This window comes from Mytilus galloprovincialis, chromosome 10 (genome assembly GCF_965363235.1).
Source record: "Mytilus galloprovincialis chromosome 10, xbMytGall1.hap1.1, whole genome shotgun sequence".
Classification (NCBI taxonomy): Eukaryota; Metazoa; Mollusca; class Bivalvia; order Mytilida; family Mytilidae; genus Mytilus; species Mytilus galloprovincialis.
This window is the reverse complement of record NC_134847.1, coordinates 56,213,855-56,225,997: the sequence shown is the minus strand read 5'-3', so window position 1 is coordinate 56,225,997 and position 12,143 is coordinate 56,213,855. Positions and strand designations below refer to the sequence as shown.

At 34.2% G+C, this 12,143-nt stretch overlaps 1 long non-coding RNA gene across 1 annotated transcript; it reads left to right on the top strand.

The window, feature by feature from the left end:
- The first annotated feature begins 54 nt into the window (after positions 1-54).
- LOC143047894 (uncharacterized) lies at positions 55-10,904 on the top strand. Its single transcript, XR_012969688.1, has 5 exons — positions 55-237; positions 3,220-3,333; positions 4,769-4,890; positions 9,574-9,630; positions 10,140-10,904. It is a non-coding gene; the product is annotated as an uncharacterized LOC143047894 (long non-coding RNA).
- The last annotated feature ends 1,239 nt before the right edge of the window (positions 10,905-12,143 follow it).

The window sequence follows — 12,143 nt, the reverse complement described above, 5'->3', positions numbered from 1 at the left end:
CACGTGAATTTGTATGGTAACATATACATGTATTTGAATAGATTTACCGTTAAATTTTTATCTTCGTTATTTATGAAAGGTCGTCCATTTTGAATAGTTTGTAGTCCTATTTTTTTACCGTTATGTAATTATTTATAAAAACTGTAATAGAGAGAACATGATTGGAGTTACGAGTTCAGATCATCTCTGGAAACACATTTTAGTGTTAGTTTTGTGCTCTTTTTCGTTATATTCAGGGTAAGTACACGTACAACAAGAATTCTCACATAAAATTTCACAATTTCTTCTCACCTTTTTTCAAGAACTCTCGTCAGTTGTTTGTCTCAAATGTACTGCTTGATAAAAGCAAATGAAATAGAATTCAAGGCATGTGTACTCTGAACACTAATAGTTTAGTGTAATGCGTCTTATCAATTAACGTTTTGTGTTAAATGTGAGACGTAAAAGATTTATAGTTAGCTTTAAAACAGGGTTTAATCCTCAACTTGTACATAAAGCAATGACTGTACAAAGTCAGGAATATATGAACCGTTGATTTCCTTTCAACTGATGTGTTTTGAGGTTTTGATTTTGCAATTTCATAAAGGACTTTTCGTTTTAAATTTTCTTTGGAGTTTGGTATTTTCTTATTTTGCCTTTTTTACGTGAACTTGTCTATATTTTTTGGCACAACTTGGAATTTTGGATCCTTAATGCTCTTCCAACCTTGTACTTGTTTGGCTTTATAAATATTTTGATGATATGAGCGTCACTGGTGAGTCTTGTGTAGACGAAACGCGCGTCTGGCGTACTAAATCATAATCCTGGTACCTTTGATAACTATACTTTTAAAGACAAGTCGTTCTTTGACCTATAATAATTGTTTACGTGTTAAAGGTTCCACGTTGAAGACTGTTCTGACCTATAATTGTAAATTTTACTCATTGTGTTGGGGATGGAGAGTTGTGTCATCGGCACACATACCACATCTTCTTATTTCTAACTATTGGGTACATCTTATGTTTATGTTTGAAATTAGATGGCCGCTAATGTAAAGCAGAAATATGTACAAGTTCTCTTTCGTATCATACTTGATAAGGGATCGTTATAAAAAAGTTTGATTTTGGTAGACGGCAAATATGTATATACTTTAAAACTGGGAAAAGTCTATATCGTAAACCTGAATATAAATGTGGTGGACATGTAAAGCGCTTTTCTAGATTTTCACCAGGAAACCGAAACTCAAATATGTGAAAGCCAAATAGGTATAAGTACACAAATACATAAGCAGACTTATGATGTGGTTCATAAGTGTTTCTTCTTTCTCGTTTTTTATACAGATAAGCCAGTTGGTTATCCCGTTTGATTGGTGATTGGTTTTACACAAGTCATTTTGGGGCCCGTTTTAGCTTGCTGTTCGGTGTGAGTTAAGCTCTTTGTTGGAGACCGAACTTTGACCTATAATGGTTTACTTTTACAAATTGTGACTTGGATGGAGAGTTGTCTCATTGGCACTCATACCACATATTCCTATATCTAATTGTGACTAAATAGAGACTTAATGTAACATTCATAAAAGGTCAATATTGCACTGAAAGTTGGAACATTAATGTTATGTTATGACATTCAATTTTGTAGAAGACGTCACTCAGTCTGGCCCATTTGTCATTATGAACAATAAAATATGTTTAAATTATATTTGGTTCCCTTTTGAATGGTTTTACACTTGTCATTTATGTTGTCCTTTATAGCTTGCTGTACGGTGTGAGCAAATTCTCCGTGTTGAAGACCGTACTTTGACCTATAATGCTTTACTTTTACAAATAGTGGTATGGATGGAGAGTTGTCCCATTGACACTCATATCACATAATCTTATATCTTTCAATACACCAGCACAGTGTCAGAAAAACGAAACAACTTGCTGTCCCCAAAGTTCATTTCTATATTTTACTTCACGTTCATATGTATACAGTGCACGTATGTAACAATTGTGATTTTACTTAAAAATCACACGCATGCGTACATCTGCATTCATGAATGGTAATTCATAGATTTAGTTAAAGGATGGAGAACTCACCAAAGGAACAATGCATAAAATATCTTAGTAATTCCTTTTAAAGAAATCTAATTGAGAAATTTCGCTTCGAATATCATCACAGTACTGTTAAAATTTGAAGAAAATGGAACTTTATATCTATAGAAAATTATAATATAGCAAGAAATATATAAAAAAAAATGTGGTACGATTGCCAATGACACAGAAATTAACACTTATAGGTCACCATATAGCATTCAACAATGAGCAAAGCCCATTCCTCAAAGTCAGCTATAAAAGGGCCCGAAATGACAAATGTAAAACAATTCAAACGAGAAAACTAAAGGCCTAATTTATGTACAAAAATGAACGAAAAGGTCCATTAAGGTAAGCACTAAGAGTCTGACAGGTTAAATAAAATGTTAAAGTTACTTCTAGCTTGGAATTTATATCACAAAGATTGTACGTGTTGGGCTCTGGATATACCCCCTTTACAATACTGCTTTGATAACCAATGAGACAACGATCCACCAGGGACCAATTGACGTAGATGTTATCATAACTGCCTTGATATTATTAAAATATTTCGTTTAGGTTTAGGTAATATATTGATTTAAGTTATCTTAAAAAGATGTTTTGATATAAATTTCGTCAAGGTCAAGTTAAATTTGCACAATCTTTATACACAACATTATCATACACTATTATCGTGCCCGTGATGAATGTTATTTACTTGAGGAAAAATAAATTCTGTATTTGTAACTTTTGTCTCATATTATTTCATTACTTCATAAAATTAAAGTGACCTCTAATATTAATTGTTCATATATTTGTCCTCTTGTCTCTTTGATATCATACCATATCTCCTATTACGTGTACCATACACAGTATTATACAGGAAAACCCAAACAAACAATCTGTACTGGAAATGTTCCGAGTATATATGGAGTCATGTAACATAAATGCAACGTGTCCACTAAAATGATATCAAAATGATATCAAGAATTAAATATCATGCAGGATGTTTTTAATAATGTTTACAATCTTAGTTGGTCAATATGCACTAAAATCATTTCTTTCGTCGAAGATGGCCTAAAAATCCTTTTAAACTCTTCTAGTTAACATTGTTCCTGGTAAAAATAATGCCGGATAGCACTTCAAACGCAGCTTTTCTGATTTTTTTTTATTTTAATTTTATTTTCAGGGTAAATTCGATAAGTTGTAGTGACAAGAACTCCGATGATAACAACCGCTGTGATAAGATCATCCCTGGAGGAAGAAGATGTTACTTGTTAACAAGAACTTTATTTGGTTGCCCGTAAGTTCTATATACTGATGTGTATTACACAATAAATATTAACATGATACTACTTATTAACAAAAACATTATTTGGTTGCGAGAAAGTCCTACATACTGATGTGCATAACACACAAAATAATAACATGATGCTATTTATTAACAAAAGCCCTAATTGGTTGCATATATAGTAAAAGAAAAAAAGACCAAAACTCAAAAACTAAAGTTTGACCACTGAACCATGAAAATGAGGTTAAGGTCAGATGACACCTGCCAGCTAGACATTAAAACCTTACAATCATTCCATACTCCGAATATACTAGACCCATTGTTTATAGTATCTGAGTTATGAACTTGACCACCAAAACTTAACCTTGTTTACTGATCCATGAAATGAGGTCGAGGTCAAGTGAAAACTGTCTGACGGGTTAAAACGCACATACCACATATAGTTATCCTATTACTTATAATAAGAGAGAAATTAACAGTACAAAAAATCTTAACTTTTTTTTCAAGTAGTCACTGAACCATGAAATTGAGGTCAACGACATTTGACATTTTACTGACGGAAATTCGTTACATGAGGCAAAATATGAAGCATTCAGGTCTTCCACCTTCTAAAATGTAAAGGTTTTAAGAATTGAGCTAACACCGCCGCCGGATCACTATCCCTATGTCGAACTTTCTGCGACAAAAGTTGCAGGCTCGACAAAAACTCTATTTGGGTGCAAGTAAGTCCTACAAACTGATGTGTATAACACACAAAATAAACAACATGATGCTACTTATTAACAAAAACTCTGTGTGGGTACGAGTAAGTCCTACATACTGATGTGTATTACACAAAAAATAATAACATTACAACTGTATATAATACGGATAAACATAAACAAAATTTCAGGCAATAACTTAATGCCTAGGCGTTAGCTTATTGCCTAGGATTTAATCTTTATGCCTAATTTCACTTATTGCCGCTAACATATACATATATATAGAGAGAGCAGAAAGTAGCTGATATAGTTTTTAATAAATATACAATTGATTAGGACACGGTGGTACTTTATATGTCAAACAGGTAGAAACAGATAAAACAAAAAGAGCAACACAAATATTTTAATCGAAGGAAGTCGGTCAAAAAAGTTGAACAACGAAATGCCACAAAAAGAGTCCTAAAACAACTAGATAACCATTTAATTCCCCGTTAGTATCAGCAGTAATACGAGAAAAAACTAAAAGGTATTTGAAAGGCATTAGAAAATTAAGCCAACATTCCGACAAAAATGTCTTTTCAAAACAATATGAGAACATGATAGAAAGACATTCTGCTTAATGTGAACTATAAAATTCACATTTGTTTGAAAATACGCATTTTTGCATCTCCATTTATATCGGGGAAAACAATCACGATTCTTAGTCGGAGTTAAAATGTAAAATTGTCTTATGATTTATTATATAGAAATGGTCACTTGCTGTGCCACGTTAATCAGACACTTTGTTTCCCATATCGATCAATATGTACACCACAGTGCTGTGACGGCTGGAAAGAGGACTCGGAACATCGCTGTACAGTGAACTTACGTAAGAATAACACTTTATATCAAACTAACATTTTTATTGAAAAAATCAATATAATTTATCAAAAATTAGGAGATTTTTATGATTGCCACTTAGACAAATATCCACCAATATTCAAACAAAGTGAATGTAAACATTTATCATGTTTAAAGGCAAACACACGGCCTTCAACAGTGAAAAAAAACCAAAATCGCATAGTCGGCTGTAAAAGGCCTCGATACGACAGATATGAAACAATTCAATTGAGAAAACTAGTAGCCGAATTTATGAAAAAGCATGACAAAATAATTGTTATTATGACAGACATGAATGGACTCATCTGGATATACATCTGGATATACATCTGGTTTGGTAGATGCGACCTGACAACTTACAACAAAAGTTTCATATCCATAACATCTCATGGAGAAGAAACCATCTCGCACATCACTGAATTCTATCGTAAACGCATAGATCTGACAAAGTATCAGAGACTGTAGGGTTACCATACTAGAAACTCCAGTATATTCAATACACTGTTGGAATAAAGTCAAAAACACAAAACACCAGATGATTTGAAATCCCAAGATATCGAACTAGCAGAACAAGTCATAAAAAATACACCAAAATTCTCAAACGACTTTCAGGTAAAAAAAATACAAGAAAGGAGCGCAACGCACATCAGCTGATAGAAACCACTACAACTTTGATTTATATGTAGATGGCATACACCCGGACAACTTACTAGCACGCACCTGGCTACAAAAATAGCAGATCAGGCACTAGATTGTTGGTAGTGTTTTGCTGTTCAAGGTCAGTACGGACTCTTCTGAGCTAAACCAAGACTGAAAACACACAAACCAAATAATCCATAAGAAAGCTAAAGATACAGTAGAAACTGGAGAAATAACACACTGAACTCAACAAGAGCATTGATCAAGTGCTTACAGTTTTTAGGTCAGTACGGGCTCTTCCGCACTATACCAAAAAACGGTAACACTACAAACAACATATATATACGTATATCTATTAACTAACCGACATGAACTTAGTAGCTACAATATTGATAGTCAGTTTCCTGTACAGCATAGGAACCAGCATTACAACAGGCAAATCATTGGAACACCAACAACTTCTCACAACAACACTAAATAAAAACATGCTACACACAGGTAGACGACCACTTTTACTACCAATAAAAGGGAAGAACAAACATCGCCTTGTATTACTGCTAATACTACTTAGAGGCGACATAGAACAAAATCCAGGTCCTAGAGAAAAACAACAAAGCATCTACCTATGTGGGCTATGTGATCACCCGGTAACATGGACATGCGAAGGTGTATGCTGCGATGATTGTGACATATCACATCATAGATCATGCATCGAATTATGAACAGCTGACTATGAACTACTCCAAAGATTTAATGTTCAATGGCTTTGCTGTAAAAGTGACAGCATTAATGTATCATCCTTTACATTTCATAACTACGAGTTAAATACTACCAACTATTATGAACTATTATGAACCACTTTCACATAACATCACCTTTGAATGCATATCATCACTCAGTCCTTTGAAAGCCAGCAGTCCAAAATTGAGATCACATTCAAAAACCAGTCAGAACACAACAAATAAGAGCAGAACAGAAAGCAAAAAAACATCTTCAACCTACCGGAAAAAAGAAACCTACGAATACTTACCATTAACTGTAGAATAAAAGACAAATCATCAGAATTCAAGGCAGCAGTCAATTACATAAAACCTGACATAATTTGTGGAACAGAATCATGGTTAAAAGGAGAAAAGCCTGGGAAAAATCCAATAAAAGACGCAATAAAATCAAGCGAAGTTTTCCCAGAAGGTTATGTGGCATATAGAAATAACAGAGGAAAGCTTGGAGGAGGAGTCCATATATTTGTCCATAAGGACATCATAACTGTAGAACAAACTGAACAAATTTTGAAATAGAATGGGTTAAAATACAACTTAAAGGGAAAAAAGAACTACTCATAGGTTCATTCTACATGCCATAAAGGAACATGAAATATGTAGAAGAATAAGAAAATCTTTAAACATGGCAATAGCTAGAAATACCAACATCATGTTAACAGGAGACTTTAACTGTCCAGATATTAACTGGGAAACATCAACAGTTAACTAAAATGCAAATGATAAAGAAATCCTAAACAAAATTATGGAACTAACAGCCACATGCCAACTCACTCAAATACATGAATAACCAACAAGAGAAAACAACCTCCTTGATTTAGTATTCACCACCAATCCATCTTTAGTTAAAACATCAAAAAATGCACCAGGTATATAAGATCATGAAATGGTGAAAACGGACTGTGACATTTAGTCATACTATCTAGGCAGCAAACAAAGAAAATGCTATATCTACTCAAAAGCAAATTGGGAAAACCTAAATTAAGACATCTCCAAAACATCAACAAGAATTAAACAGATGTACAAACAAGGTTCAGATGTCCAGGAAATGAGTGACAAGTTCAAGACAGAATTATTCTAAAGCATGGACAAACACACACCATCCAAAGAAATCCGCTCAAAAAACAGTATTCCCTGGATTACACACAAAATAAGTAAAATATTCAAAAAGAAAAGCCGATTATACCAACAAGCTAAAAGAACAAAAAATTGGTTAAACTACAAGCACTTCCAAAAAGAAATCAAAAGCCAAATAAGAAAAGCTGAATGGTCATATATCAACGACACCATACTAAAGGGCCTAGAATCAAACAGGAAAATGAAAGTGGTAGTGGAAGGAGAACAATCAGAAGAAGTAACGGTAGACTCTGGAGTCCCACAAGGCACAGTCCTAGGACCATTGCTATTCCTTTGCCATATAAACGACCTTCCAGACGCCGTCAAATCTTCAGTCAGACTTTTCGCTGATGACTGTCTTCTAAATAGAACAGTGAAATCTTAGAAAGACCACGACATACTTCAAGAAGACCTCAAACACCTAGAAGTATGGGCTGATAACTGGGAAATGCGGTTTAAATGCTAAAAATTGCTACATCCTAAGCATCAAAAAGAGCCATAAATTCTACTGTTGAAATGGACACATATTACAACAGGTCCAGCATAATCCGTACCTAGGCCTTCAAATTTCAGAAGACCTTAAATGGACCACCCACAAACGTGGCAAAGAAAGCAAACTAAACACTAGGCTTTCTAGGAAGAAATTTGAAATACTGTCCACAAGATTGTAAACAAACAGCTTACATCTCGCTTGTCAGATCAACGATGGAATATGGAGCCATAGTATGGGACCCCTACACGGTCACCAACATAAATAAGCTTCAATGCATACAACGCCAAGCGGCAAGATTCATCACTAGAGACTGTACAAGTCAAGAGAGGACGGATGTGTCTCAAAAATGCTTGCCCAACTGCAACTACAAGACCTTCAGACAAGACGAACAAGCTAGAAGTTAATATTTATGTACAAAGTGGTTGAGGGGCTGATTACAGCTAACCAACCAGACGAATTTCTAAAAACAAGCACGTCCTAAAAGAAACATAACTGCCAAGAAATCTGAAGGATACCAAGCAACCATTATTGTGGAAAAACAAGAAAAGAACAACTCCAAGTGTTTTGACATTCCACCAAGCAAAACACCACAATATTCAAATTCATTTTTTTGTAAAGACAGTGATCGCATGGAACCAGCTGGACAGCGTAGAGAGCTTTAAATCTGCTCGCACCCCCGTCAATAGATCGGCGGCGCAATCTCATACCGTTGTACCAAAGCCAGTATTGGTATCGACAACGTACTCATACAGATACAGATGCATGAACCAAAAACGACTACTGAAAAAAAGGCTCCTGACTTTGGACAGGCACCTATAGAATGTGTCGGGGTTAACATACTTGAATGTGTTTTCTCCCTATTCTGAGATAGTGGTGTAACAGTACAACATAAGAGCAAACTATAAAATTAATTAAAAATGGTTTAAGATACAAAGGAGAAAAAAACCCTAACATGAACACAGACCGGACGTAGCAGGGTATTTATACTTCCCGAAAAAAAAACCAACACATACAAATCGGGATTATTTGGAGTAACTGACAACTAATGCAAAGCCAATATCAACTAATAGATAAAATCATGTTTCAAAGAATAAATTACACATCCAACATCCTATTGGTTTAGTCTAAAGACGTTATTAGCAGTTAGAGAAAAACTTGACATTGTGCATTGCCAAATTATAGGTATCGACAGATTGTAGTGCCGTGAATGTACATATGTGTATAATAATAATATGTAGTATGACTTTGATTTCTCATAACAAATCAATAGGCATAACTGGTTGAACAAAATATTTTATTATAGATGAATCTAATTCAACATTTGTATTAGTATTAGCATTTTATCTTAATACTGATTTAAACTCATTCGATTCAAACTCTCTGTTTTTTAAATGCGAGCTAAAAATACGCTCAAATGAGTAATTCAAAGAGAATATTGAACAAAACTTGCACTCACACAAACACTCGCCCAATATGATAACATAAATCGACGAAACCACTGAGCAACATGCTCTTGACTTAGAACAGGCACATGAAGAATGTGACGGATATGAAAATTTGTTAGAGATGGGCCCTTCCCAGACATGGAAAAGTGATGTAAAAGCACAACATAAGGACTGTTTTTGTAATATTATTTTAATTTCAGGTTCCATGCCCGACGTGCACGTGGGAGTTGATCGTACTAGCGTTTCAACTGTTATAAGTATGTTGATCTTTTATATATATAATAATAATAAAACAATGCACATATATAGGAGATTTGGATATGCATGTACGTCCACAAATAGCCAAGGGCATCTAGAGGTCAACATAGTACAAATACAGCCTTCTAATATCAAAAGGTTTCTCCATGAAATGTCAAGCTCTAAATCATCTCGAGTTTTAAAAACTTGTGAATAAATTAAACAGATACTATGTATTCAAAATCCGACATTTACAAATTCTGCAAAATAACTAAAACATAATTACATATATATTAAGATTATTTAAAGGAGCCACAATTTTAACATGTACAAATGTAGAAATTTATATGAAAGCAAGTCAACTTGCAAATCGTTAAACAGTAATCTTGAATAAGAACGCCGCAAGAGCTGATAACGGAAATGAAAAAAAGACTACATGTATGACATGAATATTTTTTTGCACCTCTACTTGTATAAAACTTACATAATTTGTTATCATAAAATGAATGGTGTCTATTTTTGATTACAGGTGCCACTGTTGTTGGTTTATTATTCATTGTCCTTGCTATTATGGCATTCGCCATGTTTCGAGTATGTAAAGCCCGGCGAAATTTACGAGGTAGATTGCAAAGGAACATTCGAGGAAGTGCGACCAATATGCAAAATTACAATTCTTCAATATTTACTGTGTATAACAATGAACCACCACCGTATGATGTTGTAGAAAATTCGAAACTACCAGAGTACACTCTTCATGATAACCCACCAAGCTATGAGGACAATCATCAAGCGTCAGGGAACAGTCAATTACCAGATGCAATTTCTGAACAGAGTAATGTTAACAACGAACTTGATAGCAATAGACGCATTTACACTTTTACACCTGCTCAAAATGATTCTAGATCCAGCCCCGAATAGTCTTCTGACGTCATGCAATTGCAACTGATTCTAAATTAAAATGTGCTTTGATTTCCGATGCAACATGCAACGGAAATTTGGCTTTGTACACATGCATACAAGTTTAAATACTGTTATTGTTATATAGATCCAAGAAACAGTGAATGTCCATGAACAATCGTGATAAACAATCAACAATTTATATGATTCGTTTGTTTATAAAACAATGTAAATATCAAATTAACGTATACCTCATCCATATATGTTTCGGTAAATGCAGAAGTCTTTTGACATTACTCAATTTATATTCCAAAACAGTATTTCTTCCCCTAAATAGATGAATTCTGACTTGTATATTTGTACGGAAATGAAAAAAAGACTACATGTATGACATGAATATTTTTTTATTTTTTTATTCCCGTGCTTGCATTTCCTGTCATGATTTTCTTGATAGAGGGTTGCTGCTCACAAGGAAGCTATTAAACCAAGAGTTCAAAATGGTGAAGTTGAAATCATCCCTTCGTAACTTTTACGGACGCCATCACGAGTTGGTTGACCGTTACAAATGATATCGGATATGTTCCTTACGTCGTAACTACAACCCCCTTCCCTTTCATGAATGTGACCTACCGAATTAGACTATTTACCGGATTTGTTATCACATAAGCAACACGACGGGTGCCACATGTGGAGCAGAATCTGCTTACCCTTCCGGAGCACATGAGATCACCCCTAGTTTTTCTTGGGGGTTCGTGTTGTTTATTCTTTAGTTTTCTATGTTGTGTCATGTGTGCTGTTTTTTGTTTGTCTTTTTCATTTTTAGCCATGGCGTTGTCAGTTTGTTTTAGATTTATGAGTTTGACTGTCCCTTTGGTATCTTTCGTCCCTCTTTTGTACAGTACAATCATAACTATTTAGAAAGAACATATAAATATAATCATTTATTATAAATTGAATCAAATAAAACCAATCTTAATTTTTAATAGATATCTTTCATTGTAGTTACAAGCTATTGTCTAAGTCATCCACAAAGCGACTATATGTATAATAAGTTCATTTATTAAAAAATATATAAAAACTTGCATAGCATTTGTATTAACCTTTTACGACGCCCCAATTTCAATCCAATTAACATTTTTGTCATAGAGGAAAATTGCATTATAGGAGAAGCTTTGTCTGCACAATATTGACACGTGACCATTATTATTGATAGTGCTAAACATAGGTTTTTGAAATCCATGAAATTCACACGTTAAACACAATCCATTTTGATATAAAATAGGGACATGTGTTATGATTTCCAAGGCGACAACTATCCACCAAAACTCTAATGAGGGGTATGTAAGCAATTATAGGCAATCATATAATCTTTAACAATGAGAAAATCCCATACCGTATGGTCGGATTTAAAAGGCCCTACTTGAGTAATATTTAACAATTCAATTGAGAAAAATAACGATCCAATTAACAACAAAACAGTTTAAGACAAAGAAATATGATAGACATGAACCAACGACAACCACTGAACTAAAGGCCCCTGGCTTTAGATAGACACACGAAGAATGAATGTGTGTGTGGGGGATTAAACATGTTTTGAGCGTTCAACCCTCCTTTTACATGTGACAACGGTGTAACA